General features: G+C 43.5%; 1 long non-coding RNA gene and 1 pseudogene across 1 annotated transcript; both read right to left on the bottom strand.

Moving 5' to 3' along the window:
* Nucleotides 1-24,846, bottom strand: part of LOC130376144 (basic proline-rich protein-like) — a 175,953-nt pseudogene that overhangs the window by 41,183 nt on the left and 109,924 nt on the right.
* On the bottom strand, nucleotides 7,786-11,690 carry LOC130376109 (uncharacterized). The gene is made up of 5 exons (XR_008893946.1): nucleotides 11,483-11,690; nucleotides 10,975-11,031; nucleotides 10,346-10,390; nucleotides 9,844-10,018; nucleotides 7,786-9,406 (listed from the first exon to the last, which is right to left on the bottom strand). It is a non-coding gene; the product is annotated as an uncharacterized LOC130376109 (long non-coding RNA).

Below are 24,846 nucleotides of genomic sequence, written 5' to 3'. Positions count from 1 at the left end.
GGGCAAAACAAGAGACACACGCACGCACGCACGCACGCACGCACACACACACACACACACACACACACACACACACACACACACACACACACAACACACACACACACACACACACACACACACCACACACGCATCCAGACCCATCCATACACATCCTCTCATTAATAGTGAATCATGCGCATTCATACAAAATATAGGAATAAAAAGGAGCACACTGCAATCTCAGTAGAAGTCATGGGTGAAAAATAAAGGAACCCCAAAATTGCACACACATATGCATATATATATATATATATATATATAAAAAACATGGTAAAAGCATAAAACATGGTAAAATCATGCAAGTATTAAAAACACACAGGGTAAAGATAAGTGCTGGGAGTGCAAAATAGATTAAATTAATTAATAAATAGGAATATAAATAAAGATAAATAAGACATAGTAAAACCATTCACACATCCATACCATCCTTTCACATAAAAGAAGCCTCCAATGAATAAGAGGGTAAGGGTTAGGGTTATGGTTAGCATAGCCCTAACCCCCGTCCCCGGAGCCCAATGGACGCTGTCCTGGGTCGTCTGGAGTTGAAGGAGAGACCGTTGTTTAAGGTGACCGCGTCGGGGGTCCACCTCCTCTATGCTGTCTCTCACAAAGCTGCTGAAGGCCTCAGTGCAGTGGAGCTGGTGAACGGATAGCTCGATGGAAACAGAGAGGAGAGGAATGACGAAACGGGCCTGAGGGACTTTAGCTCTGGCTGTTCCAACGAGTCGTCGATGTCTTTGATAACGGTGACGGCTTGTTCCCTAAGACTGTTGTTTATGTCTACCGAAAAACCACCGGTCTGATGCCAGGCCTGGGGGAGGGGAATCTAAGCAGGACTGCAGTGAGGTGTCTGAGGGTCGCTCCCGGGAAACTGTGGGCCTGAACCTCCGACCGTTTAAATGTGGGGATAGGGGCGATGTTAGAATCCCCCATAATGATAAGAGGCTTCCTAATGGCCAGAGCCCACAGGGAGGCTTTCCCGTTAGGATAGGGGGGTACCAATGGTTTGGTGGGGGGGGTCCTGGGTTGATCTACATTTGATGGTCTAGAACAAAAGGAAGGAGGTGGAGAGGGGGGAGGGGGGGGGGGAGAGGCTGGGGTCAGTGGGGACCATTGGACTATGTCAGGTGAGCTAGGGATCAATACACGTTGGGTAATGGTTCTGCCGGGGGCGTGGTCGAGGGCAGGAATCCTGATATGGGTGAGTTACTATAAATGGGTTGGTGAGGACTGAGGTCCGCTGTGGTGGGTGGTGTTGGTGGAGGACCAGCAGTGGGTGTAGTCTAGTTGATATCTAGTGGTCTAGTGGACACTATTAACGCATTCATTAACTCGCATGCAACACGTTCCCTACTGATTCTAAAATGTTAAGCTTGCTTGTAGTTCTACCAGGAGGACTTCAAATCACGCGCGGCTGGCCGCCAATCACCATCACCAGCTACCAATCACCTGCCTACACCTGCTCTATAAAGAGTAGTCTAACATATGTCTTTTGCTGCTCAGTCTTCGTTCGACGCATATTGCTGCTTTACTGTGCTTCTGATTATCCGTCGCTTAGTTGCTACGTCGGTTAATACACACCAAGAGGTTATAACTTCGGATTCGTGCTGGTCGGCCTACTACTTCTGGTCCCGGCAAGCGATGCGCAGAAAGCCGTTTTTTTCGGTCCCCGGTATCCTCAACAACACCACCAACAAGTTCCCAACACGGACATCCGCCTGGTTCTACAAACCCTCGCCGAGTTGGTGCAAAGCATTGGCGCCAGGATGGACGCCGTCGAAACGCCAATGCGGAACTCCCGGACGGGTCCAGGCCCCCAACCCGCTGTCGTCGGTCGCCACGGCGCCTTTCTACTTCCAGCAACCATCAGGCTCGGCTTGCTCCGCCTTCACAGGCTACGCACCTGGCACGTGCCCACTGCTACCATGGCTACTGCAGTCCCCGCGTTTAGCCCCCGCAGCGTATTTTCTCTCACAGCTCTACAGTCCAGCTTCAGGTTGCGGCTCCTCGGTTGGGTTAGGGGGTTTATTCCAAGGGCAATGGTTTGCTGAGGGATGGCAGTCGAAGCTGGTAAGTTCGCCCTCGGTGTCCGAGTCGTCTGCGCGTTCGAGCTTTACGCTATCGTAGCAGCTAGCGTTCTGTGGGGCAAAGCATGGCGGCGTTAACGTATACCATGTTTTGCGATAACAAAGCAGCGTCAAAACGGCTGGGAAGGTGGTCTTCCACAGCATACGGATTTTACATCCGGTTGAATTCGTAGAGTTCGTTGCACACGTCGGGTGGTACACACAGAACTCTACGTCCGCAATCAAAGGTTCAGAATTATCTTTATACCGTGCAACTGTTCGGTTAACTCCTTGTGTCTGAGGTTTTTCCCTTCACTTTAATATGAATGAAGTTGATGGGTTTTAGGCACTGTGGTAACTGTATTATTATTAAAAGGGTTTTATTGACGAAGAGCTTTAGATGGTTCAGCTGCTGCTCACTACTCTCACGTTCCTCTGCTCGCAATGCGATTCACATATCGTTCAATTTATTCAAAAGATCCAAAGACAAAGAACGGGTACATTATGGTATCATTTTATATTATTATTTATAGTCTTATTGTAATAGTTTCAGTCGCGTTTGGTATTTAATTTTTCATTTGCTCGTTTAGCTACGTATGACAGTTAACAATGTTGGTGTAGGCCTATTACAATTATTTACGCGTGTAGGCCACTCCAACGCACTCGATATCTCAAAAAGATTAGTGTGCTCTCTCAGAGCTGGGAGATTTCATCCTTATTTTAACATATTACTCGAGACGGTGTTTTCTCACAGTTCTACGGGTTCATGCGTTCCCGGGTTCATGCGTTCATGCGTACACGTCTCTTACCTCAGACTTTTTCCCCTACACGGGGTATTTAATTTTTCATTTGCTTGTTTAGCCATGTATGTCAATTAACAATTTTGGTGTATTACAATTATTTATGTGTGTTGGCCACTCCAACTCACTCGATATTTGAATAGATTAGTGTGCTCTTTCTGGAGTTTTCATCCTTATTTAACATATTACTCGAGTCAGTGTTTCTCACAGCGTTCTACGGGTTCATGTGTTCTACGGGTCATGTGTTCTACGGGTTCTTGTGTTCTACGGGTTCATGTGTTCTACGGGTTCATGTGTTCTACGGGTTCATGTGTTCTACGGGTTCATGCGTTTCTACGGGTTCATGCGTTTTTACGGGTTTATGCGTTCTCGGGTTATGCGTTCTTGGTTTATGCGCAAATGCGGACATGTCTCCTACTCAGACTTTTTCCCCTACACGGGGCCTAACTTCGCTGATGTCACCTTCTCTGCAAGGCATTTTTCATCTAAAAGCTGAACAAGGGTTGCCGGTCGTGTCTATCAAACGGCTGGGAAGGCGGTCTTCCACAGCTTACGAATCCTACATCCGGTCGAATTCATGGTTCTTCCCTTCAAGCGCCACGATGCTCTAACGTCGGTTAAGGCAGGTTTATCACGTTTGCTACTACAGCTGTTTTTGGCGGCCTGTTTCCATTCTAGTCTTAGTCTTTGTGTCAAGGTGTCACTTTTGTTTTATTAGTTTAGACACGTTCATACTCTTTCTTGTGATATGTGATAAGTATTTTAAGAAGCTGCATTCTCCTCACATAGCCACAAGGGGAGCAAAACCTTATTGAAGGCTGCTCCACTATAGAAGGAGCCGAAGCCTTTACGTCACCCGGCCAACGCCCACTAGGCCACGCCCACTTGACGTCCTCCTCTAGCGGTGGTTTCGAACTCGAGAGGCCAGAGATCAATAGGTAGACGGCAGAGAGCCACCCCGGGCCTATGCCCGGGGGCTTGAAGTAGATCACGGTATTTTCCTCTCTCACGCGTTAGATACAATTCCCTCCGTTAAGCTTCAGTTACCATACCGAAACACGCCGACTTTATAATAAATGAAGTCAGTTAAAAGCATCCCGGGATTGGACAACTTTCTTCAAGAATATGCAACATATTGAAATTCCGTTTAGGTATCATCAAAGATACAAGTGCGTAGATTTGTTAAATAAGGTAAACGGTCGAAAATTGATGTTATGTCTTAAACAGTTGAAGTTCCGTTAGGACAAAAACGTTATTACAGTTTATCGCCTAGTTTAGGTCAACGGAAATGAAGACATTTTAGCAGTCTTATTTTGTAAAAACACTTTCAGTCTCGTTCGTATTCGCCAACAACATTGCACTACGCATTTAATTATAGTATTGTCATATGACCAGCATTGTTTTCCTCACGCGATAAAGGTTTGTTGATGACGACATTTAGTCATAACTTTCGGTGTCAAAAGCAACACTATTTGCAACTACTGGTGGTGGTGGTTATCAGGTACTAAATTCATAAAGCAAAATTCGGTTTCATAACTCAGGTTAACCTGCAGCAACCCCGGCGAGTGTGACCACGTCGGTGGATCATCTAGAAAAACTCTTGAGTTCGCTGTCACGTCAGTGGCGTACATAGGAAAATAAAACTCAAGGTTGCAGCGGCAACCCCGGTGAGTGCGTTGACCACGTCGGTGGTAACAACTCGGGCACTCGTGAGTATGACCACGTCGGTGGCACGTTATCTATACTCATGGTTTGACTGCAGTAACCCCGGTGAGTGCGTTGCTCACGTCGGTGGGAAAAACTCAAGCACTCGTGAGTTCGTTGCGCACGTCGGTGCGGTACAACGCAGAACTCTACGTTCGTTGCAGCAACCCCGGTGAGTGCGTTGCCCACGTCGGTGGGAATAACTCAAGCACTCGTGAGTTCGTTGCGCACGTCGGTGCGGTACAACACAGAACTCCACGTTTGCTGCAGCAACCCCGGTAGTGCGTTGACCACGTCGGTGGGCACAACTCGGGCACATGCACCTTTAATTACCACGTCGGTGGCATAATATCAAACACTCAAGTGCAGGGCACTCGGAGTTCATTGAACACGTCGGTGTTTAACACGGAAGTACACAATATTTGCTGCAGCAAACACCGGTGAGTGCGTGACCACGTCGGTGGCACAGCAAGGGCACTCGTGAGTTCATTGATCACGTCGGTGTTCAACATGGAAGTTCACAATATTTGCTGCAGCAACACCGGTGAGTGCGTGACCACGTCGGTGGCACATCAAGGGCACTCGTGAGTTCGTTGACCACATCGGTGGTTCAACGCGAAAGCACTCGGGTCACGCAGCGACCCCGGAGAGTGAATCGACCACGGCAGTTGGTACAGCACGAAAGCACTCGTGGCTCGCTGCGTAACAGCTGCAGAGTGCTCTAATATTAATTGATCTCGCTGAGGTATTTTAAGTCAACTGCTTTTACGTGATTCATCGATCTCGCTGACGGTTTTAAGCTTATCGTTTTACGGTATGTATGATTGACTCTTAATATGTCGTATATTGGGTATGCCTTTTATCTTCCAGAAGCAGTATAGATCCTTGTCCACTTCTTCTACGCGGTATGTATGGTCTCATTACCCCCTTTCGCTATTCTATTTTTGGGGTCGGCTCCGCCCCTGCCAGTCCCGGCAGGACATGCCGAGTTATCACCTATTTCCGGCGTAGGCCTACGTCCTCTCTTTTGGGGAAGGCTCCGCCCCTGCTAGTCCTGGCAGGATACGCCGAGTCCGCACGTCACCCTGGATCAGTGACGGGGCTCATGCCAAAGATTTACCATGCGAAATATTCCCATGTCGTTTATTTAATAAATCCTGTTCATACTTATCAGTGATCGAGTCTTTATGGGAGAAATGTTAAGCTTGCTGGTAGTTCTACCAGGAGGACTCAAATCACGCGCGGCTGGCCACCAATCACCAGCTACCAATCACCTGCCTACACCTGCTCTATAAAGAGTAGTCTAACATATGTCTTTGCTGCTCAGGTCTTCGTTCGACGCACCTCCATCCACCCCACCACCACCAGGTCGGCCTCAGTCTACTTGTCCAGGGGAAGGCTCCGCCCCTGCTAGTCCTGGCAGGATACGCCGAGTCTGCACGTCACCCTGGATCAGTGACGTGGCTCATGCCAAGATTTACCATGCAAAATATTCCCATGTCGTTATTTAAATAAATCCTGTTCATACTTATCAGTGATCGAGTCTTTATGGGAGAATTGCCAGGACTGCTGTGATTGCAGAGCTGTTCCTCACCTTCCCGGATCGTTTCAAAGAGCTCAATAGAGAGCACGATGATAAGATAGCCGACTTCGCAGAGCGCTGCAGGAATGCTATTACAAAGGATATGGCAGAGGTCATAACTGAAAACAAAAAAAGGGCAAGCTCCTCCCGATAATGTACAAATATACTTAATGGTTTGGGTTTTAGGTTCAAAGGGGCATGGGTTCTAGGTTCAAAGGGGCATGAGCAAGACTGAAAGTTTGTTCAAATCAGTGAATATCTCCTCACAATCCCCTCAACAAAACATCTGGTGTTTATGGTTTTTTATCTATTTTGAGCAGCCGTTTAAAATATTATTTATTTTAATGTAACTGTTTTGTTCCCATACTTGTTCATTTAAGGACGGGAAAGTGCTTTTTTTTTTTAAGTGGTTCTTATTTCATTTTGGCCACAACTGTATACATTTTTTGTTTTGTGTCTTAATGTAAATAAAAGACTGTCTTGACTTATATTGCTTTTGTTTAGGTATTTCCTCATGTAATACCCAAATGCTTCATGTTACATTTATGAAGCTCTGACTACTGCACACTGTGTGTGTAATTAAGTGTAATAACATTTACTGAAAAGTCCAAATTGTTTCACTTTGAGGTAAAGGGAATAATTCATGACAGTATAATAAAGGTCTCATGACAATCAATGTCAAAATTAGCCAGTGTAGTAACTTTTAATGACATATTATTGAAATGTCCAAATTGTTTCACTTTACTTGAGGACAACAGAATCATTCATGAGCCTGTTGTAAAGGCATTAGACAGTGTAATGACGCTTCATGACATATTATTGAAATGTCCAAATTGTTTCACTTTACTTGAGGCCAACAGAATCATTCATGAGCCTGTTGTAAAGGCATTAGACAGTGTAATAACGCTTCATGACGTGTTATTGAACTGTCCAAATTGTTTCACTACTTGAGGCAAACAGAATCATTCATGACAGTACAATGAAGGTCTCATGACAGTCAATGTCAAAACATTCCGCATATGACAGTTTAATGTAATCTTGCATGAATCGAAATAGTTTCTTTACATTTCATTATGAAGCCTATGACATGTTTATGACAGGTCATGTTATTGGTTAATGTCAAGTCGACATAACCAAGACATCGACAAGATGTCCTTGGGTGACCTTGGGTGTTTTGAAAGGCGCCTCTAAATTAAATGTATTATTATTATTATTAAGATATTTTGTCTTCGTTAATGTCAGGTTGTCATAACAAAGACATCGACAAGTTATTTTGTCTCAGCTTATGTCAGGTTGTCATAACAAAGACATCGACAAGTTATTTTGTCTCAGCTTATGTCAGGTTGTCATAACAAAGACAATCGACAAGTTATTTTGTCTCAGCTTATGTCAGGTTGTCATAACAAAGACATCTCATACAATGTCAATGTTGCATTAAACGTGACATAATTGACCGAATGACACTTTATGACAGTCATAACTATTCATAATGTTCATGACAGGTGTCATGTCATGGTTATGACAGTGTAATGACAGTCTTATGACAGTCTTATGTATACACCTTCAAATAAAGTGTTACCAAAGTTTCACCAGACCTGCCTTCGCATGAAAAGGGTCCCAAAACAGTGGGTATGTCCCATCTGCCGAAAAGTGATCAATGCCCAAAGAAGAAAACCTTAGTGAGGAGACTGTGAAATGAGTTGTTTGTAGTAGCTGATACTGTACTGTTATTTATGAATAAACAGTTGTTAAACCAATATTGTTCTCTTCCCCATAATTTGTATTAGATATCTGTAGCAATCAGGGATATGAAACATGGGTGGGTCATTCATATAAAACACACCAGAACAAATATCTGTTTGGGTGGAACTCAAGTTAGAATGGGTGGATGTGCAGCTTGATCTGCAAAGAGAAACGATGTGATCGCATCAGAATAGCGAGTGATTAAAAATAATGTCACGACAAGCAAGCAAGAAGTGTGAGTCACAAAGGTTTATTTGCTGGTTGAGCACATCTGTAGCCAGTCACATCAGTTCAATTTACTGTACATCCCCATCACTGGAAGGACACCACAGATTCAGACACATTTGTAAGTGCACAACACACGCTCACCATCTTGTCAAGGTAGGCCACATCATTTTCCCTGTCTATGTCCGTGAAACATATGGGGACAGTGCTTTGCAAGACTGTGTACTTTTGACGGAGAACTCCTATCACTCTTTCAATATGTATCCTAAGAGAGGCTAGACGTCTGGTGTTCTCCAAGTCAGCAGGATCTAACTGCTTCTATCCACGAGTAAATGCTGGAATTTTTAATTCAGCTTGGCATCTCTCAATGGACTCTTTAACCAGACAACCTCTGTCCGCTAAAACTACGTCCCCTGGGAGCAAATGAGATAAAAAGTGACTTTGTTCTGTGATAAACGTATCACTTGTGCGACCTCCCCATCCAGCGGAAATGAAACAAATGGAACCTCGAGGGCAAATTGCAATTAAATATTTCATTGTGTGGTGTGATTTGTATGATGAGTAACACTGAGCACTGGCTAGCAATCTACTGGGTTTCTCTAGAAATATTTCAAAACAATCTATAATGCAAACTGTCTTTTCAAAGCTACGGTTTCGAAATGCATATGGAAGAGATTTTCTTAAGTATTCTCTGTCAGGCCACAACACCAGACTTGGCACCAGTCTACAATGCATCACACTAATGCAGTGTTTGAAGAGCTTTGAAACAGTGGTTGAGTCAATGTCAAAATAAAAAGCCAAAAACTCAAAGGACAAGTTCATTCTAAGCTTAATTAAAGTTAACATGTACTGCTGAAAACATGTTAAACTAGATTTAAGTTGGAGAAAAGGAGCCACAATATGAAAAATTGTCATGAGAATGGAGAATGCTGATAAACCAGTGAGAGTATGAACCCTTTTATCATCGTTATGCAAGCTCATCTCATTCAGTGTAGTCCTATTCATTTTTTTCCTTCAACAACATATTTTCAGTCCTCAGAGCTTGGCATTCTTGCTCAAGAGATTGGACGCGTTTACCACAGGTTTCAGTGGTGCATGGTGGGGTTGCTGGATCCTCCTCATGGAGAACAGGCTGGACATCGTTTCCAGGTTCTTCATGGGTAGATTCCTTCAAAGGCTCTGTGGTGGGACTTTGCTCTGCAGTAGGATCCTTGTTGCAGTCTTGGGGACAATCTGTTGATGCTCTGGTGAAAACAAAAGTAGTATAAACTGTCACTACTGATGACAGTTTGTCATTCTTTTGTCAGTCACTCTCTGTTTTCTGCAGTATACTAGCTTTCGTTAGTAAGAAAGTAAGTAAATTGTATTTGTATAGCACATTTACATCCAAAAGTGCTTTATAGTCGGTATATGATAAATAAACAATGTAATAAAATAAATGAATAGAAAGACAATGACAGGGATATTGACAATGACAGTGACAATCACATGCATAGTCAGTGGCTGCCAAATGCAAGTCGGTATAGGTGTGTGATGATTTCAGCCCAGTCACAGATGTTATGTTTTTTAGCTCATTGGGTGTTATTAAACCTACAATGAATTGTACAAAAACAAATTGGTTTATAATTTTCCCAAGTCCATGGAAGTGGGGTTGACCAGGTTAAGGAACTTAAATATTCACCTGGGAGGGATGGCTTTCGCAGATAGCTTTGTCTGCTCCATCTTCTGTAGCTTTGCTCTCTGTCGTCTGTTGAAAACCTCCAGTCTCATTTTTCTTTTCCTCTTCTCTGGAGATGGAACGTAGTTGAAAAGAGATGGAACAAAGTCCGGACTCAAGGGATTATCACTCTTTCTCCCTACAAAATAAATAGAAACATTTCAGCGTCGAACTTGGGTTTGTTTACTACTACGTTAGCACTTGCTAGCTTAGCAGCATAAAAAACAGGACATTGTCAGCCCCACGAATTGCATGCTATAAATCAACTAGCTGTGTGTGTGTGTGTGTGTGTGTGTGTGTGTGTGTGTGTGTGTGTGTGTGTGTGTGTGTGTGTGTGTGTGTGTGTGTGTGTGTGTGTGTGTGTGTGTGTGTGTGTGTGTGTGTGTGTGTGTGTGTGTGTGTGTGTGTGTGTGTGTGTGTGTGTGTGTGTGTGTGTGTGTGTGTGTGTGTGTGTGTGGGTACTTACAGGGGGGCCGGGAAGTCCAGGTTGGCCTTTCATTCCCATCATTCCCTGGAGATAGAGGAAAGAAATCAAAGGTCAAACTACAGCAATGTCCAACACCAGTGGCTGTGCATGTTGTGGGCTGTGAGTAAGATATGCCGCTGAGGACAGAATGCTATACAACAGAAAGGGTTTTGTGTTATAAAACCACACTTACAGTAGTCCAGAAATGTGTGGAAGTATTTCTTTGACGATGAGTCCATTGACTGGACTGAAAGCTAAGGTGAGAATGCATGCCATAAAGTGGCATAAATCCCAGAACTCCATGGGAATAATCCATGGATTGGGAATGACAGTGAACACTGTAGCGGAAACCTATTTGACAGGTGTGCTCTGACATGGAAAGGTCTTCAGACTTCGATGGGTTCTTATTGGTAGTTCTGTGTGGTGATGTGTATGTGTGAATACATAGTGTTATTGTTGGAGAGTTACCACAAAACTGCAGGTGTGTGTGTCTCAGAGTTTGTGCATGTGTGCGTGCGTGCGCGCGCGTGCGTGCGCGTGTGTGCGCGTGTGCGTGCGTGCGTGCGTGCGTGCGTGCGTGCGTGCGTGCGTGCGTGCGCGCGCGCGTGCGTGTGTGTGTGTGTGTTCACCATGGGGCCGGGACCAATATCAGCGCCTTTGTTGTGATCATACTGAGCAGCAAAGTTCTGTTGGAGTGAAAAATAAAAACCAGAATAAGAGACAAAATATACATATAAAAATTCATACAATACAATATACTTATTTTCTAAATCATAGGTTATTGTCTGTTCCATTGCTATAATTGTGCCAGAATTTGGGTCAGGTGAGTTTAAGGGCTTGATCGTTTATCAAACAGATGAACAGCAAATCAGCATCTTCCTGTAGCTTCTATACCTTACGGTTACAATAGGATATACCAGCCGGTTAACCTTATTTACTGAGAGGCCTTCATCAACATTCAGTTCCCCCACCTAGGAACACTTTAGAACCAACATCCATCTTCAGTTCCCCCACCCAGCAGCACTTTAGAACCAACATCCACCTTCAGTCCCCCACACAGTCACATTTTAGAACCAACATCCACCTTCAGTCCCCCCACCCAGCAGTTGACCAAGTCGGCCCCTATAGGATACTTACTCTGCCGAGGCCAGGGGGTCCTGGGGGCCCAGCAGGGCCGGGGTTGCCAGGTCTGCCGTCCCTCCCGTCAGGGCCCTGGGGTCCCTGTGGAGGAAGGCCTTGGGTTAGTCTCCGTTGATTACCACTGATTGACACACAGCCACCGTGTCTGCTGGGACGCTGCCAGAGTCCCAGCTCTGTTCGGCTGTGGAGCTCGGTTTGGTCTCAACCAGTGTTAATTTCGTTAACGAAAAATATGACGAAAAATGTTCGTCAACGACCTTTTTTCCGTGACTAAGACGAGACGTTGACGAGCTAAAAATAGATCTGTGATAATAAAAACGATGACGAAATGTCATTTTGTTTTCGTTGACGAGACGAGACAGGACGAAAATGTTATTGGTGTGCTATTTGGACATTCAAAATGCACGATATTTTCCAATCAGTACACTCCCGTAAGGTTCTTATGCAACTGTTCACTCCTCCAGTAAATAGGACGGACCTTAGCTACGACTTGGCAACGGGAGGTATGGTCCACTCAGCTATGAGCTAACGTTATGCATTGTACATGATTCGAAATTCTTCCCAGCTTTTATTCCACATATACTAGGGTCTATAGCATATAACCGCGTTGTCTGATTACAGTTTAATTCATTTTTCACAATTTACCGGCTCTTGTTTTGAAGAAAATCACCGCGCCATTCGTTTCAATGGGAATCGCCACGGTCTATACTCTGACTTCAACATAAGGTGGACTTTGAAATTCGTCCCAGCCTTTATACCCAAGATACTATCGGGTTTATAGCATATAACCGCGTTTTCTGATTACAGTTTAATGCATTGTTCACAATTTACCAGCTATCGTTTTGAAGGCTGAACAGACAAGAGTAGTAAAGTGTGACGTCACGTTTCGAGAGCAACAGATTTTCGGTTCTACACAAACCAAATTAACAAGGGGAAATCCTATGGCACACAAACCTTTTATAGAAAAGGAACAATCTTTTTGCGAATTGATTTGTGAGTTTGCTTTACCAATGATGTAAGTAATATTGAGAATAGATTGTCTTCGTATTAAAAAAAAAACTAAACTAAACTAACGTTGACAAACTTTTCCTTTTAATACCCCAGGGGAATACATGAACGCCTCGACATTTTTCGATTGGTAGTGATTTTCACCTCTTGAAATTGATTTATTTTAATTTTGAAAGAAACAACACATGGAAGCAATGGAGAACACCATCTCTCGTTCGGTTGTTTAGAACTGAAAATCCGGTTGCCAGGACAACGTAAAGTTTTCACTTTAGTACTCTATTTGAGTGGAACAACTTAGCAGGTGTCCATATAGCCTAGTTTAAAAAGAGAAAACATTTTGACTAAAAGTAATGACTAAAAGTTGACTAAAATGTAAGGAATTTTCGTCGACTAAAACTAGACTAAAACTACAAAGGAAAACAATGACTAAAATGTGACTAAATATACTAAGCATTTTCGTCAAAAGACTAAGACTAAGACTAAATCTAAAATAGCTGACAAAATTAACACTGGTCTCAACTTGAATAAAAGCGTCATGTCCTTTTACTAAATTGTTTTATTATTGTTAATAAAGTTTAGAAAAGATAAATATGAATTTGTTCTGGATATGTGAGCCAAAGTCAGAAAAAAATAATATACAACAAATATTTGTAGTTCAGGTTATTTTCAGCCGTCGTGCAGCAGAGATTGGTCCATTATTATTTGTTATATTATCACGGCGGAGGGCTTTAGGCTGTGCCTGATGTAAACAAAGGGGTGTGGCCTATTCAAGTTGAAAGGTCAATCGGCGTCATCATATATCAACCCGATAAACTTCATGAAAGTTTCTATCCAGCAAACATGGCATTGTCATGCATCTTGTCATAATTAATGAGTTTGATAGTGGCTTACCCTTTCACCTCTTGGTCCTTTCGGGCCCTGAGGAATATAAGTAAACAATTGATGAGTCAGAGGCAGACATTATTTAAACAGTGAGGCAAGTTCACGTAAAAAAAGGAAGGTAGACTTAAACTTAACATATCTAAAATCTAAAACCTAAAAGAAGCTCGGCTACAATCGCTGGGGGATGAATAGGTGCATGTGGACAAACTGTGCATGTGAACTGCACAGCCAAAGCACCATTCAGGTGGGAACATATTTCAGTCCTCTTCATTGAACCTGGCCTTTGGCTAGAGCTGATGCCTACAATGTCTGCCCTGAGCTATGCTACGCATTATCACATACACCACACTCAAAGGGCTAAATGACACATCCAACCAGGGTTTGATTGCTCACTTTGAATCTTCCCTGAGTAGAAATAGAAGCTAAATAAATAGTGTTATTTATTTCTTTGTGTCATTTAACTGTGCTGGCTGTATCATGCACTGTTCAGCATTGCTGTTCATCTATCTCATTGCACATCAACCCATTAACATGCAGGGGATTTATGATGCTGTACATGTCCATGCAGAAGCACAGCCTCATAAAGCTGCTCCCAGATCACTGTGCACACTGTAGTATTAAACTGATCCGAAACCACAATCAGGGGCGTATCAAGCTTTCCAAAAGTGGGGGTGTTCTGGAATAGGCGAAGAAATAATCATTCCAAATAGCGATGATCAATTATATGAACTTTTACATACATCTAGGCCTACAAAATGGAAGAAATGCGAGCAGATACACTGTGTGTGTGTGTGTGTGTGTGTGTGTGTGTGTGTGTGTGTGTGTGTGTGTGTGTGTGTGTGTGTGTGTTTGTTTGATACACGCACACACACACACACACACACACACACACACACACACACACACACACACACACACACACACACACACACACACACACACACACACACACACACACACACACACACACACACACACACACACACACACAGTGTGATAAAGCTGAAAGGAGCTTCAGCAGCCTCTGAAGGCTGAAAACATGGATGCGAAGTACAATGACACAAACATGTCTCAACAGTGTAACCGTGTGTTATGTTCAAAAGCACAAGCTGGATCTGTTGGACAGGAAAATGATTGCAGAACAATTAGTTTGTCATAATGAGCAGAGACAAAACACATTTGTAAAGCCACTTGAGGCTGTTGCATGAATGTTCAATAACTGTAGCTCTAATGACATTTGGCTAGAGCGTTTGTTACTTGTATGTAGTGATGTTATTATGTAGTGACACACAGAGTGCAGGCTGTCAAACCAGTGGTCAAGTTCAACTTCAAATGTTCTCCATTTCATGCTGAGACCTATCTATGATCTATGTATAATGTTGGGCTTATGTGTTTATGGTGTGGTCTTACTGATTATACAGTAGCCTAACTGAAAATAAAACGTGTCTGATCGAATGGAACGCACTTGCATGCTTCTAATGTTCTAAGAAAACAAGATGAACCCTTGACACACACTGTTGAGGACATTTCACGTTCAAGTGTGCTGAGAAAGCGAATCGCACAATTCTCCGGATTTTCGTGTATCACAGCATTCATTCACATTCATTAAACCAGTAGGCCTAAGTTGATTGCTGTGACACATACTTTGTGTATATTTTCAGTGATACACCTTGTAGATTGAAGTGCGTTTTCTCAAGGTTTGAAAATGACGAATCGCACGAGGATCTCTACTCTCCGTAAAGGCTACCTGTAGCCCTAGTCAAACCTGTGCATCCCAACCGCGGTAGCACTCGAAACAGATAGCCTATAGCTTGCAACTTGCAAGCACGTCAGTGTCTGCAGAGGGAGAGAAGTCAACTTACTTGTTTTCTCTTGAAAAAGCCGTCTATAGTCCCCTGTCTTTTTCTTTTAGTTTTCGGCATCATTGGCTATATTGCACGAAAAAATAAAACAGTTTTAAAACTAAAGTAGGCTTAGTTCCCGTCGGAAGAATGAATGGGATCTCATGCTAGGAGGTAACTAGCTCTTGAATAGAGAGCCATGAACCTTGCATCTATTAATGATTAATAATTAATCGCTTAATCGCTTTAATCGCTTAATATGCCTGAAAATGTTGCCTTCATTACAGGCAGTGAATGATGCTGATCTAAAACAGTGATTCAATTCTACCTTTTCATTGAAGGCGTCAAGTCAGTATGCAGCACGAACAGTTAGGCACAGCAATCTGTGAGAAACTGCTTGAATGACCGCGGTCACCGCGCTGAGCTCTCAGGCAGTCGGGTCTCGGGAGCACCGCTGCCAGCGCTTTCTGCAGGCTGCGCGAGCTGTTTAGTCTACGTAACGTCAATTGTAGCGCTGGGACTTACAGAGTGATAATTTGATACAGAGGGATGCAATCATAGCAACCATTTTAAATTGCATACAACAGGCGAACGTTTACTATTTTTTATTAGAAAAGCTGATTTTTGTGAGGATTTGACGAACAAAAGTGGAGGGGATGGAATGGCCTTCCAATAGAAGTGAGGGGGATGCATCGTACTCATCCCCCGCGTCTGATACGCGCCTGACCACAATTATAGCCTATTAAATAATGACGCTAAGCTGCCAAGCTTTGTATTCTGTAACTTACCTGATATGAAGTGATCGCTGCACAAGCGGAATCCAACAGCCGGGGGGTCCCATTTTTCAGTCTTTTTTTGCTTGCTCCTGGCTCTTTTAATGGCGCTGATCCACTTAGCTCGCCTCTCCGCATCTTTAGGAATGCGGTAGAACGACGTACATTTATTTTTGCCTCGTTTATTTGTGCAACCTGGTGCACAACAGTTATCGACCATGTCTGCTCCACCACAAGAGCGCCAGTCTGCCGAATACTGCCAAAATGGTGGTGCCCACGTTTTCCCCGCCCCAACAACGTCAACACCCGGAACTCTATTGCAGCCATTGCAGCCAATGAGCTCGAGTTGAAAAAGAAAATAGCTTACAGCACGTGGTTTCACTCAGGTAAATTGTATCCCCTTCACCGTTTGCTAGTTGATAATTAGACCTTTTTTTTAAGGTTTGTATTAAGCTGTTTCGATTTTGTAGAAAGAGAAAAGATTTCGACCGTGTCATAACACGGTCGTTGTGTATAAAGGGAAGACGTAGAGGTTACGTTTTTAGCTGCTGGGTAGACTTCAGTCAACCTATCGCCGTTTTGTCTGCGAGCAACCATATTACTCGTGGGTGGTCTCCTTTTAATCGTGGTAATCTAAGCTTTCCAACGGTGTATGGCATGACTATATGTACCCAGGGTTCGTTGAAATAATAAGCTGATTAATGTGTGTTTTGTAACGATAGCTAGGCGCGGCTAACGACACTGTTTACAATGAGTAAGGGCATACGTCGCATACCTGCAAACTTGTTGCTTTTCGGCGACAATCAACGTTTTCTTGGACAATTTGATGTGGATATGTGTTAATATGGGTAAATGTGACTGTTTAGACAACCGCTGATGCGAGAGTAAGTGTAACATAAAGCAATTTGGCGACCGTGTTAATCTCTTGTTGCATGGGATGCGCTGCATACCTGGAAACAGTAGCTGATTTCTAACAACATAGATAACAATCTGGCGAGCGTGTTGTCCACCTAGGCTAATACACCAACAGCACATTTCTGTATAATAAAGGGCTACATATTGTCAATCTAAATGATCTGCTTGTTGTACTCATTTATTCATGTTTTACTGTACCAGATGGAACATGGAGGAGCCTACACATCAGTGCACCGTGTGCGACAAGACATTCAGTGAAAAGTCCAACCTGGTGAGTCATCTGAAGATCCATGCCATCGCCAGGGAGACCTTTACCTGTGATGTCTGCGGAAAGAGCTTGGCCACTAAACCATCGCTGGTCAGCCATCAACAGCTACACCAGTACCCCAACATAATTTTGTACCGGCAAGGAGAGGCCAGGCTGTACTGTACAGAGGCAGCAAGGTCTGTGGCAGAGGCCCGCAGCAGCACTGTTGTTGACCCTAAATGGCTGGATCTCAAGACAGCAGAGGCGGCTGCCAAGAGGTCGGGGGCTGAGCTGTGGAAAGGTCAGCTGGTCCTCACGTTCGGGTAGTACGCCGGTCAGACCTTCAGGTGGCTTGTGGAGAATGATGTCGGCTGGCTGGTGTGGCTGCTGTTCCAGTACTGCCAGCAGGGAGAGCAGAACGAGCTGCTGAATTGGCAGAAGGAGCGACTGCTCCTTCGGCCACAAGGTGACTCCTCACCTGAAAGTGCTGTCGGACGCACCGTTCCCGGAGGCTCCTGCGCTGCCAACATCCCTCCCTCCGCCAGACCGGCCTCAGGTCCAGTACCGGCTCATCCATCACGAGGCTGGAAAGAGACGTGGTGAGAAGCGGAGGTAAGTTGTCATAAGCACTTTGTTTCACCTGTTGGCTGTGGAAAGCAAATAGCACACACGTCATATCAATACTGATCACATGTGTATTTTATGTTTCCAGATTATTTGTTGCTGAGCCACAGCCTGTGACTCCCGCGAACCGACCCGTTCAGCCCACTGGGTTGTCGTCCTCCACCCGGCCGAAGCCTGCTGCGCTCACCCCCATTCTGCCGAGGCCTTCTGCGCCCACCCACCTCCAGCCGAGGCCACCCGCTGCGTTGACCTACGGCCCACCCCCTGTGTCGGCAGCACCCATACTGCTGGTCCTCCCCGCACAGCCACAGGCCCCCTCCGTCCTGTTTCGTGGGACATCCTGCAGCCAGAGCTTTGTCCCTCCTGCACCAACAGTGAAGGCATTCATGCCTAACAAGTCCTCAAGGCCATGTGGGGCTTGCCACATGCCAAACTGTGGTGGACAGTGGAAGAGGTACAACCCTTTCAAGGACAAAGTGGCTGGAAGCATGCAGAAAATGTTTTCCTACTGTCCATCCACTAGGAAGTCCACTACCCCTGGCTTCGACAATGTGGTGTATGACAACTTTGAACTCTTTAAGAGTGTCGTGGATGCAGAGTTGGAAAGGAGGACTGTGTGTGTGTGTGTGAATAACTTACCTCTGTGATGCCACTGTTGCCAGCCATATACAAATATCATCAGCATTTACAGTTTCATTGAACATCCTGACGATTACGGTTTTAATGGAATCGTCATTTAGTCTCTCCACTTCAAATGCTGAGAACTGGTCTTTTACCGTGTCGTAGCGTGTCCAAAATTCTTTGAGGGTTGTTGCGGCTGCGAAGCTAACATCGAATCCTTTGTTAAAGGGCAGAGTAAGAATACAATTCAAGTCGTTTCCGGTAAACTTCAGGATTCCTTGGATGTGCTTCCTTGAAAAATCAAGCCGGGACATCTGAATTAAAATTCCATTGATTGACTTAAATTTAAAACGTACACTGTGGTGCCTCCTCATGCCGGAGGGGTTAACCGACATGATGGAGACACCACACTCTTAAAAATTCAAGATGTTAAAAGCAATAAAACAGTGAGTAAACAAGGTAATACAGGCAACAATAAAATGCACTTTACCGTTTAAACAAACCGCACAATGGTCTTCTTGGTAAAGGGTATCAGCAACTGGTATTTGACCCCAACTTACCAAAAAGATGGTGCAATATCCTCCTAACCTGCTATATAATTGCCACTAAATAGGCAATATATAGACAGACAACGGAGGGGATCACTGTCTTAGCCAAAAGGCCGAGAAGCGGGTCAATCTTTTTAACCTTAATCAGTTCCAATCTAACACAATCAGTTTACATACCCTTTAGTGGTTGTTCATGTTCAGATAATCTGTGTTTTTGTCATGCATGTTGTTTGTCTTTGTCAGCTTCATGTGTTTGTGATGTTTGTATGTATTTGTCTGCTTCAGTTTTAACAAAAGTTTGCTAAAGAAAACACAAAAAAACACAAAAGGGAGGAACAGCTTGAGCCTTTATTTGTTGATTGGTCACCTGAGTCTTTGGATAATCATGTTCATTATTGCACTTTAGCCTGTACAAGCCAATTGTTGAGTTGTATCTTAAGTACAAGTGTGTGTTCTTCAATTGTTGAGATTTTTGCATTATTATTAATGTTATTTATATGTGCCTTTCCTTTTGATGTGTGCATGTCTGTCAGCTCCATGTTTAATGAAAATGTTTGCAAATGGTAGTACATGTTTGTCTCTCGTCTCATGCTCTCGTGTTCTCGCCTGTAGATCTGTACCTTGTTGTGGTGGGCGAGCTTTTAATTAAACAGATCTTGTTTACTTGTGTTTTATATGCATTGCCTTTTCAATGAAACCCATTCGGGGTGAAAAATAAAAGTTGTAAAAGAATTTGAGTCTCTGTGTGCTTGGCTTTCACAAGGGGTGGGGTAGTGGAAAGAAAAAACACACCAAAGAAATTAGAAGTCCTTGTGTCTTCTCTCCCGCAACCAGAGGTGTGAATACACCCCCACTTTGCTGGCTGCACTCCCTGTGTGGTCAAAATAATGAGTTCTGTGAATGGCTCTGTCATCCAGACAAAGTGAGTGCACTGAATACATTCTTATTATTTTTCTTAATTCAGCCCAAAAATGTAACAATTAAACACTTTTCCACTTGATAATATGAATCTCATCAGCTACATCAACTCAAAGTATGAAAATAATAAACAAAACATTCAGCAGACTAGCGGATTTTGATAATCTAGGCCTTGCACATAATATTTCTGGAAATAAGGATCCATAATGAATGAATAATAAAATTCAAGTGGAAGCCCATCTTCCCCCGGCGACTTTCCCCCCTTAAAACTCGACAAAGATTTGTGAAGTTCCAAAAGGTTAAAATCACGGGTTAAAAATGCACTTTCACCTATCTTTAAATCTATGTTGCTTATGATGTTGTTTTTTGCTTCATTTTCTGTTTGTTTTTCGCTGTACAGATCTCTATAAAAACCTTCTATTTCCTCCATTATTTCTTTGTTACTATTGGTTTGTTCCCCATTTGTTTTTTTGAGTTTAAAAATACCCTCCCCACTGTTAATGATTTTCTTAAAAAAGTATCTAGTGCATTTTTCTCCTTCTTCCATGTGTCGTTCTTTGCTTCTGACTATAATTCCTTTGCTTGTGATTTCCGATAAAATCAACATTTGTTTTTTAAATAATCTAATTTCTTGGTTAAAATCAAAACCTTGTTGTGTTAATTTAAAATACCGTTGTAGTCTTTTCTGCAGCCCCACCATGCATCTATTTTCCTTGTTTTTTTTGTTTTTCCCTGCCTTTTTAAAAAAAGTCTGTGTCTTTCCCTTCACCATTTCCCACCAAAGTGCACGTGTTTCGTACAAGTCTTGGAGGGTCTGCCATTGACTGAATTGCTCCCTGTACTGGCTGGCCAAATCCTTATCTTCTAGCAGGGAGCAATTCAGTTTCCACAGACCACTACCTTTAGTCACACCTGAAGAGAGTGAAAGGGTGCAGGATAGCATAGCGTGATCTGAGAAGAAAACAGGGGTTAATCTAGCATCGGTTGGCGGGCAGTCTCTGGTAAAAATATAGTCAATGCGAGAGGCTCTGGAACCGTCACTACTGAACCAGGTGAAGCCCTCCTCTCTTGGATGCAAGGTTTTAAAACAGTCTTTTAGTTTAAAATCCCTGCATAATCCCTGCAATAAAACCGACGTCTTGTCCACTTTAAAATCATCCCCTGCCCCTCTCCTATCACTTCTATTTAAAATACAATTAAAATCTCCCCCTAAAACTAATGGCGTTCGGCCTAGCATGTGGGGCTGCAAGTTTTCTAAAAGGTCATGTCTGTCATTTTTGTTGTTAAAACCATAGATGTTTAAGAGATTAAAATCCCTTCCCATAAAAGTCAAGTGTGCTAAAAGTGCCCTTCCGTCTCTCACCACAGTGCTGCCCTTCACCAGAATTGAGGGGTTCTTGATTAAAATGGCCACGCCGTCATTTCTGTTCTCATTTGAACCGCTCCATAGAGATTTGTGTGGCCATTTCTCCTCCCATATCCTGTAGTTTTTTAAAAAGGGCAATGCACATTCTTGTAGTAAAAACACATCTGACTTAAAATTATTTAGAAAGGATAAAATCGTCTGAGCTCTAACTCTTGATTTCACACTTCTCACATTGAGTGTAGAAAAGGTGAGGATCATGAGTATGGTATTTAAAAGACAGTTATGCATTAAAATACTAAAAACGGTCTGGGGTTATTTCGTCCCCTTCATTCCCCTCCCAGACTCGAGCATGGTTTAGAACAGAGTCCTTTGGGGTTGACTGCAGCGCCATGTGTAAAAAGGAGAGAGTGTTGGGGGGGTGGTTCGGGAAGACTGTGCTCCCCGACAGATGAACTGTCTGAGGAGCCAGCTCTTCCCCTTTTCTCCGAGGCTCCGTCATTTTCCAAGGACATCTCCGATACTGCTCTCTTCCCATGCTGGGCTCCTGGGAGGGAGGCTTCACTGGACTCCACCCCAGACTCTTCCGACCGGCCGACTGTTTCGAGACTCCCGGTTTCGTCAGAGTCTGAAGTGGAGTCCATCTCTGCTCCACCGGCTGCCTGGGCCCCACCACCCTCTTTCACTTCACCACTAGGTGGGGCAACCTCAGGCCCCTCCCCCTCTCCCCCAATCAGAGTAATTTTTTGCAGCCTGGTGTCTTCAATTGTTTGTGCACCCCCGTCTGCCACTTTCCTTGCATTTTGTTTTACTTTGTTAGCAAAAGATTTCGGGCAATCTCTGAAGAGATGGTTTGAGTCTCCACAGAGGTTGCACTTCCTGCCATTGGTACATTCTTCAAAAGAGTGTCCAATTTCTCTACATTTGCCGCAAACAACCTTGGTACACGCTTCCGCCAGGTGCCCTTGCTCGCCACACTTGCGGCAGAGCTTGGGCTGTCCCTGGTAGTGAATGTAGCCCCTGTTCTCTCCAAGAGCCATCATGGATGGGAGATGTTTCAGGCCCTGGAAGCCATGTGGGTCCCGCCATTGTTGTATGGGGACCCTCCATGAACAGTTCCAGATGCCATCCTCATCTCTCACCTTGGTGGCCTGGGCCCTCACAGTGCAGTATCTTGCCAGCCATATACAAATATCATCAGCATTTACAGTTTCATTGAACATCCTGACGATTACGGTTTTAATGGAATCGTCATTTAGTCTCTCCACTTCAAATGCTGAGAACTGGTCTTTTACCGTGTCGTAGCGTGTCCAAAACTCTTTGAGGGCTGTTGCGGCTGCGAAGCTAACATCGAATCCTTTGTTAAAGGGCAGAGCAAGAATACAATTCAAATCGTTTGCGGTAAACTTCAGGATTCCTTGGATGTGCTTCCTTGAAAAATCAAGCCGGGACATCTGAACTAAAATTCCATTAATCGACTTAAATTTAAAACGTACACTGTGGTGCCTCCTCATGCCGGAAGGGTTAACCGACATGATGGAGACACCACACTCTTAAAAATTTAAGAGGTTAAAAGCAATAAAACAGTGAGTAAACAAAGTAATATAGGCAACAATAAAATCCACTTACCTTATCGTTTAAACGAACTGGACAATGGTCTTCTTGGTAAAGGGTATCAGCAACTGGTAATTGACCCCAACTTACCAAAAGGATGGTGCAATATCCTCCTAACCTGCTATATAATTGCCACTAAATAGGCAATATATAAACAGATAACGGAGGGGATCACTGTCTTAGCCAAAAGGCCGAGAAGCGATGCACACACATGCTCAGACCAAGAGGCTAGCTTCCCAGACACGTCGCTCCACTTGGCGGTTTAACAGACAACGACGAAACAAAAAAAAGACCAAGCAATCTGTGTGCGTGTTTGTGTGTCTGTGAAAGCTGGAGAAATAAACCGAGGTCGCTACATCTCTTTGCTGCTGCCTGCTGGCAGTCTCACTATTCCGTCTGCATGTTTCACAAATAGAGTTTGGAGCAGTGGAGGCTTATATGAGACTACAGGTGAAGCAGTGAGTGAACGAAATGTTGAATGTATTTTCTTTCTTTCTTTATTATTTATTATGTTACCTTTTTAAATTAGACCAGTACGTGAGTGCACTGAATTTCGTTGTACTTCTGTCCAATGACAAATAAATATATATCTATAACACCCGGAACTCTATTGCAGCTGACACGTTAAAATTGTACCGGGGGCGAAAATTGTACCGGCCTACGTCATCGTTTGTTTACATCCTGACAACCTGACAACCTGCCCTGCAACAGACGACGCGATGCAGAAAACATGTTTCCAAACGACGAAATAACATAATACAGATAGCGGATCGCTATCTGAATTATTATATATAGCGATAACACTTGTTTTTACTTTATATTTGTATTGTATTTAATTGTTTAATCGAAACAATAAAGAAAATTGACCGCGAAACTGGCGATCGCGTCAAATGACGCGTCAAATCACGTAGGAAGGTTCTTGAACATTCTAGACTATGAAACCTGCTTAAAACACTCAGCTAAATTCGATTAAACAATTCAATACAATGCAAATATAAAGTAAAAACAAGTGTTTTCTAGCGATCCGTTATCTGTATTATGTTTCAAGAACCCTCCTACGTCATTTGACGCGATCGCCCGTTTCGCGGGCAAAACATTTGTCATTTGACGCGATCGCCCGTTTCGCGGGCAATTTTTTTTATTGTTTCGATTAAACAATTAAATACAATACAAATATAAAGTAAAAACAAGTGTTATCGCTATCATAATACAGATAGCGATCCGCTATCTGTATTATGTTATTTCGTCGTTTGGAAACATGTTTTCTGCATCTCGTCGTCTGTTGCCGGGCAGGTTGTCAGGATGTAAACAAACGATGACGTAGGCCGGTACAACTTTCGCCCCCGGTACAATTTTAACGTGACACAGCCAATGAGCTCGAGTTGAAAAAGAAAATAGCTTACAGCACGTGGTATTCCCCGGTGAAGCAGTCAACGGAGGATTCACTCAGGTAAATTTTATCCCCTGCATCGTTTGCTAGTTAATAATTAGACATTTTTTTTTACGGTTTGTATTAAGCTGTTTCGATTTTGTAGAAAGAGAAAAGATTTCGACCGTGTCATAACGTGGTCGTTGTGTATAAAGGGAAGACGTAGAGGTTACGTTTTTAGCTGCTGGGTAGACTTTAGTCAACCTATCGCCGTTTTGTCGGTGAGCAACCATATTACCCGTGGGAAGTCTCGTTTTAATCGTGGCAATCTAAGCTTTCCAACGGTGTATGGCATTACTATATTCACCCAAGGGTTGTTGAAATAATAAGCTGATTAATGTGTGTTTTGTGACGATAGCTAGGCGCGGCTAACGACACTGTTTACAATAGTAAGGGCTACGTCGCATACCTGCAAACTTGTTGCTTTTCGGCGACAATCAACGTTTTCTTGGTCAATTTGATGTGGATATGTGTTAATATGGGTAAATGTGACTGTTGAGACAACAGCTGATGCGAGAGTAATTGTAACATGAAGCAATTTGGCGACCGTGTTAATCTCTTGACAATCTGGCGAGCTT

The sequence above is a fragment of the Gadus chalcogrammus genome, chromosome 22, assembly GCF_026213295.1.
Source record: "Gadus chalcogrammus isolate NIFS_2021 chromosome 22, NIFS_Gcha_1.0, whole genome shotgun sequence".
Taxonomy (NCBI): domain Eukaryota; kingdom Metazoa; phylum Chordata; class Actinopteri; order Gadiformes; family Gadidae; genus Gadus; species Gadus chalcogrammus.
Note: the sequence above shows the minus strand (reverse complement) of the source record. Positions and strands in the feature narration are given on the sequence as shown.